This window comes from Felis catus, chromosome C1, assembly GCF_018350175.1.
Source record: "Felis catus isolate Fca126 chromosome C1, F.catus_Fca126_mat1.0, whole genome shotgun sequence".
Lineage (NCBI taxonomy): Eukaryota > Metazoa > Chordata > Mammalia > Carnivora > Felidae > Felis > Felis catus.
In genome coordinates, this window is record NC_058375.1 from 45,704,559 (window position 1) to 45,711,421 (window position 6,863).

Here is a 6,863-nt window from a genome sequence, read left to right on the forward strand (position 1 = left end):
CTTGCTTCCAAATCATTGCCTTCGGCCCTCGAGTTTTCTCCTATCTTCAAAAACAAAAGCAAACCAAAGCCGAGCCAAAAGCCAAAAATCTCTCTTGGTACCCTAATTTCCTCCGGCTACCTACCCGTTTGCCCCCTTTACAGAGCAACTCATCAAGAGCCCTTAATGCCAGGGGTCGTCAAACTTGTTTGGTTCACCTGCGCCCGAAAGAATATAGACGAATCATGTACTCCAAAGCCGATTTTTAAGTTAACGTCTAAAATTGTTCACGTTAAGTTTAAATAGTTGCAAACATGATAATTTATGGCAATTTGTAAATATTGGAATTATAAAGGCACTTACTATTTTAAGTGTATCCAAGTGAATTTAAATATAGCACTCTGTTGCTTGCAAGAATGAAAGATTTAAAGAATCAGAAATTTTGCATAGTCCTTTTATTCCTTGAACTCTTATTTTTATCCTATTTACCTCCCTTCCAGAATCTTAGCCTACTGCAGATTATTCGATTGAAAGTCTTTTATTCATCATCATACCATATATCTAACAAAACATGGATATAAATGGAAATATAAAATGTTCTGCTTCCCGTGTCCCTGTGGTTCAAAGTATCAGAAAATTCCATCTGGGGGTGCCTGGGGGGCTCAGTCCCTCAAGAGACTGACTTGGGCTCAGGTCAGGATCATTGGGCCCTGTGCTGACAGCTCAGAGCCTGGAGCCTGCTTCAGGTTCTGTCTCCCTCTCTCTCTGCCCCTTCCCTGCTCACGGGCTCGCTCTCTCTCTCTCTCTCTCTCTCTCTCAAAAATAAATAAACATTAAAACATTTAAAAAGAAAATTCCATCTGAATTATAATAATTATCAGTAGTACACAATTGACCAAAACAACAAATATACTATGGATTTTTAAAAATAATTCTGAAACATATAAAGTAAAATTTTATTGGAAATGAATCTCATAATGAGATCTATGAGGATTTTCTCAGTTCATATATCCATTGGCATATATTTATTGCTAGAATGGCACAAGGTTAAGCATCAAATCTGTTCCTATTTCTCATATTTACAGATGTCAGCACTGAGAAACCTTATTCTCAAAAATAAGTATGTGGGGAAAGAGTTTGTTGTAAGAATGTGACTCAATTCTTTGAATTCCTTCTAAGGCACGTTCCAAAACCACATCACGAACTACCATCAAAAATTGTTTTCAAAACTGTATCATTGGATAACAATAAATCAGGGGCTCAGTTTAGGGTATTGTGAGGTGCCTATTAGATATTTGGGCAGAGACGTCAAGGGAATGCATTCTCTGCTATGGAGAAAACTGTGGTCTCCAGGCAGCATCAGGATGTGAAGTGACTGCAGAGGCCGACCCTGACCCTGACCCTGACGGCCAGTGGAATGGGAATAGCACTGAACTGGAGTCAAAAACTTGGATCCTGGGGTGCCCCGGTGGCTCAGTTGGTTGAGCAACTTCAGCTCAGGTTGTGATCTCACAGTTTGTGAGTTCGAGCCTGGCATTGGGCTCTTTGCTGTCAGTGCGGAGCCTGCTTGGGATCCTCTGTCCCCCTCTCTCACTGCCCCTCCCCCATTTATGCTCTCTCACGCTCTCTCTCTCTCTCTCAAAATAAATAAACATAAGAAAAAATAATAAAATAAAAAAACTTGGGTTCTACTCATGGGACCTAGTCTCTGCTGACAGTGTGAGCTTGCCCAAGTTATACAACCTCTCTGAGCCTTAGCTTCCCCTTTCCCCTTTCATGGGGTCCACAAAATCTGGAGCAGGAGGAGCTCTCACTGGGAACACAGACTTTTCTGAGTTCTTTAACTTCTCAGGAGACCAGAATAACACAGATCCAGATACGGCTGCATCACCAGCCACACAATGAGTTTTATTTTATTTTTTTAACTTTTAAATATAGTAAGATAGGCATAGTATAAAGTTTATCATCTTAACCATTTTTAAGGGTACAGTTTAATAGTGTTAAGTGTATTCACATTGTTGTACAACTAATTGCCAGAAGTTTTTCATCTTACAAAATTGAAATTCTATATCCATTAAACAATTTTCTATTCTTTCCTCCCCCAGTCTCCGGCCACTGCCATTCTACTTTCTGTTTCTATTACTTTCACTATTCTATATACTCCTATAAGGGTGATTATCTCTTATATGTCCTTGTGATTGGTTTATTTCATTTAGCACGATTTCCTCAAGGTTCATCCATTTGTAGCATATGTTAGAAGTTCCTTCCTTGTTAAGACTGAATAACATTCCACTGTAGGTATATACCAACTCTGAATTTTATTTCACACTGAGATGGGATTTTTTTTTTAATTCAAAAGATGCTATGTTTCTGCATACACATTTACATACGACCTACCAGACAGATGTAAGGTTCACGGTCTACTGTAGACTTCAAAGTTGACCCATTCTCCTGTCCTATTTGTTATTCCATCAATCAAAGCTGTGGGTCAGAATATCAAGGTAACACCACAATCCCAGTGTTCCAGTTTGGAGCCCTGAGACTACCTAGTTCCATTCTCCAAGCATACAACACATCTCCAGATCGGTCCTCACACCAACTCAAACCTCTGCTCACCTTTATTCACTCTCTTATGATAGCTCTGTAGAGGTCTGTATCTCTCATGAGATTGTATACCTGTTTGCAAATAAGAAGCAAATATTTGATTCTGCATTCCCAGCACTTTAACAAGGTATTTGGCACATGGAAATGTTCAATAATTGTTTTTTAATGTTTCCTCCTAAAGTTGGAAAATCCCTTATTTGCTTGTTCCAAATTATTCAAATAGTTCAAAATTTGAATGCAAAATAATTCAAAAATTACTGCTTGCCTTCTCTGAGCCAGGCTCTGTTCTAGGAGATGGACTATCACAAAGAACAAGACAGACTTGATCCATACTCTGATGGCACATTCTGGTAGGAGTGTGGGAGAACCAACAATCAGTAAATTCCAGGCCCTGATTAGAAGAGGGTAATGGAGTAGCAAGTGCCTGGGTTTATATTGACTTATAGTGGGGGGGGATCGTGGAAGTCGTCTCTGCAAAAGTATTAAAGAGAGACCTACATGCCAAGAAGGAGCCAAGCAGGGGAAGAACAAAAAGAAGGGCATTCCAGGCAGAAGGAATGGAGAGTACAGAGGTCCTGAAGCAGGAAAGTTACACTGATGCAGGTTAAAGTCATATTACTTCTATGCTAGAGATACGACAACTAAATCTAAGAGAGAGTGATTTGCCCACCTCTCACAGAAGTGGCAGCTAGGTTGGGAGTTGACTACAGCCAGAAAGTAGTCATATTTAGGGGGTTTGCAGACGCTTACCAAAGTGGTTCAATTCCCTACACTATGAAAAAGAAGTAGCCTGACTGACTGTGATCCCCAATAAGTACGCTTCACATTCTATACTCTCCCACTGGACCATTTGTCTCATCCACCTCTACTGGCTTTCTCCACCTCCGCCAGTTGTTGACTCCAAAAAGCCTACTAACCCCCAACTGGAATGCAAGCACTATTTTGTTTTATACATTCCTACATGCCGAGAGCTAAAACACTGTGTGGCATGTAGTAGATACTCAATAAATATTTGTTGAATGAATGGGTAACTGGACCGCAAACCTATTTTTCTGTTATTCACTGGAAGTGTTCACCTCGACCTCCCACAAACACCTGAAGTTCAGCACATGCAAAGCAGACCTCCTCATCTCTACTACTCTGTCCCCCAAACTGCCCTTTCCCTGTCTTGTGTCTCTCTCTGAGATCAGTACACACTCCACCTGATTGCCCAAGTAAGAAACCAGATTTCTTCTTGATGATTTCACCCATATCTAACAGAAAATGAGATCTTCTCAGTGCTGACTCTTGATATTTCTATAATCTGTCCCTGCTTCTCCATATCCCTTCTGCTTATGCCTTGGCTAAAAATCTTATCCTTCTCTCCTGGATTAGTATAATAGTCAATCAGTTGTCTCATTTTTTTCTTACTGCCCTACATAAGCCTCTATTCTGTACATGCCTATAAGAGTGATAATTCAAAAAATATTTTTAAATTGTAAAAGCTATATATCCATTCTAAAGATTTGGAAAGTACAGAAAAAACTTGAAAAGCAGAAAAGAAATCACCAATAATCCCTCCACACAGAGATAAGTACAGTTATTTATTTATTCGGGTGTAGTTCTTCCCTTTCTTCCTCTCTTTCTTTCTCTTTCTTTTAAAACAAGACCAGGGGCACCTGAGTGGCTCAGTCGGTTAATCATCTCACTCTTGACTTCGGCTAAGGTCATGATCTTGAGATTGGTGGGATTGAGCCCTACATCAGGCGCTGTGGATTCTCTCGCTGTTTCTGTCCCTCCCCTGTTTGTGCTCTTTCTCTCTCTCTCTCTCTCTCTCTCTCTCTCTCTCTCTCAAAATAAGTAAACTTTAAAAATAAATCAATAAATAAACCAAACCCAGAACCATTGTATTTAAACTTTGAATTCTTCTTTTTGCATTGACATTTTATTATGAATGCCTACTATACCTTTAAATGTTGTCGAATGTATTTGATTTAAAATATTCTATCGTTTGGATGTATCATAATGCATTTAATCATTTTCCAATTATTTAACATTTAGATTATTTATAATTTCATTATTATAAAACCGTCTTCGATATGCATTCTCGCACATAAATTTTTGTCTTTATCTCTGATTATTTCCTTATTATAAATTCCTAGAAGTAAAATTATTAGATCAAATTATATGAAAGTGCTTAAGGCACTTGACACTTTTATCAAGTTGCCTCAGCATAACTTTTTTTTTCTTTCTTTCTTTCTTTTTTTTTTTTTTTTTTTTTTTGCCTTAAATTTTTTAAAATGCAAATCAGTTGACTATGCGTTTAACTCTTTATTTTGACTCAGGTCATGATCTCATGGTTCATGAGCTTGAGCCCCACTTCAGGCTCTCTGCACTGACAGCAAGGAGCCTGCGTAGAATTCTCTCTCCCTCTCTCTCTGCCCCTACCCAACTCATGCTCGCTCTATCTCTCTCTCTCTCTCTCTCTCAAAATAAATAAATAAACTTTAAAAAGTTTTTTAATGAATAAATAATACAAATCTAATCATCTTCTTTTCTTAAGTGTTTTTAAAAGATTTTAAGTAATCTCTACACCCAGTGTGGGGACGTGAACTTACAACCTGAGATCGAGAGTCCCATGCTGCACCCACTGAGCCAGCCAGGCGCCCCACATTATTCTCTTTTTTAAATCTCTAAACATGGAGTGCAGAAAATGGTTCAGACTTTTTAGGTAGGTATACAGGAGTGCATGATTTGACCTCTGTCTCTCTGACTTCAGCTTCTACTTGTTCTGTGAGTGAACACTTCGTTTCAACCATATCAAACTATATAACAGTTCATTACATGTGTCACACCTCTGGACAAGGCTGTGTTCCTCGTCTAGAACACCACTAGAACACTTTTATTCTAGCCAGTCTTGCATGTTGCTTCAAAGTTTAGCTTTAAGCATCATCTATATGTGATTTAATAAAATATCTTCCACTTGTGGTGCCTGGCTGACTCAGTCGGAAGAGTGTGCCACTCTTTTTTAATTTTTAACGTTTATTTATTATTGAGAGACAGAGAGAGACAGAGCATGAGCAGGGGAGGGGCAGAGAGAGGAGGAGACACAGAATCCGAAACAGGCTCCAGGCTCTGAGCTGTTAGCACAGAGCCCGAAGCGGGGCTCGAACCCACAAACCGCGAGATCATGACCTGAGCCGAAGTCAGATGCTTAACCGACTGAGCCACCCAGGCGCCCCGAGTGTGCCACTCTTGATCTCAGGGTGGTGAGTTCAAGCCCTACGCTGGGTATAGAAATTACTAAAAACAAAATAAAAAAATAAAGTATCTTCCACTTAAATGCTTGCAGTGAGTCAGACCTCCTGCTAAAAACTCATGTCATTTGCTCATCAGACCATTTCACACAAGAACGTTATCTTCAGTATCCAACTGAAGAAATGGAGTCTCCATCAGTAAGCGGTTTCTACTGTTAAGTGGCAGAATGGAGGCTTAAACTGCTTCCAAGCCCACATTCTTTATCACTGTGTGTGATTTCCTGCCTCTCTGGGCCTCTTGCCATTTAGATTCATCTTCTCTGTGTTTCCATAGTATCCTGGGCTTACCTCTGTCTCTCTGTCCATAAATCAATCTCCCTCCCTAGACTGTAAATTCCTTGAGGGCAGGAGCTATGTCTAAGTCACAGTATAGGAGCTCTTCATTGAATGAATGGAGAATGAATAAACAAATACCAGTATTACTCTTATAAATCTGACCTCGGTTTTCCTTAATTTCCTTTGCTGTCACTGATGATGACTTTATGAGCTTGTCTCCTTGGGGGATCACCACTCATTTCCTCTGATGTCTTGATTCATGCTGGGGTCCTCCAACAGAGCAGAGGTGACATCATGGTCATGGAACTCCTCTGCCAATAAAGGTGGACCCCTAGACAGCATCCCATGAATCAAGCAGAAAGAGAAAGATGTCGAATGGCAGTGCTGGTAGAAAGTTTCTGTTTGCCCACACATACCAGAGTAATGAGAGGAAAAGAAACACAGAAATAGAAGGCAGAGGCTTAATGGGATGGAAAGAGGCCCCAGTGTGCAGCAGGAACTAGCCTCAAAGGATTAAAAAGAAAATGAAAAATGAAAACTTGGCACATAAGCTTCAATTGGCATTAAAGAGATCGGGTCCGTAGGAACCATTGTCCACCGAGGCTGTCCCATTGATGTCAAAACTCATTCTTCCCCCTCCTCCCAACACCCTAAGTGTAAGAGCAGTGTAGTATTTGCTTAGGTAGAATGGATTGCACCCCCCGTTAG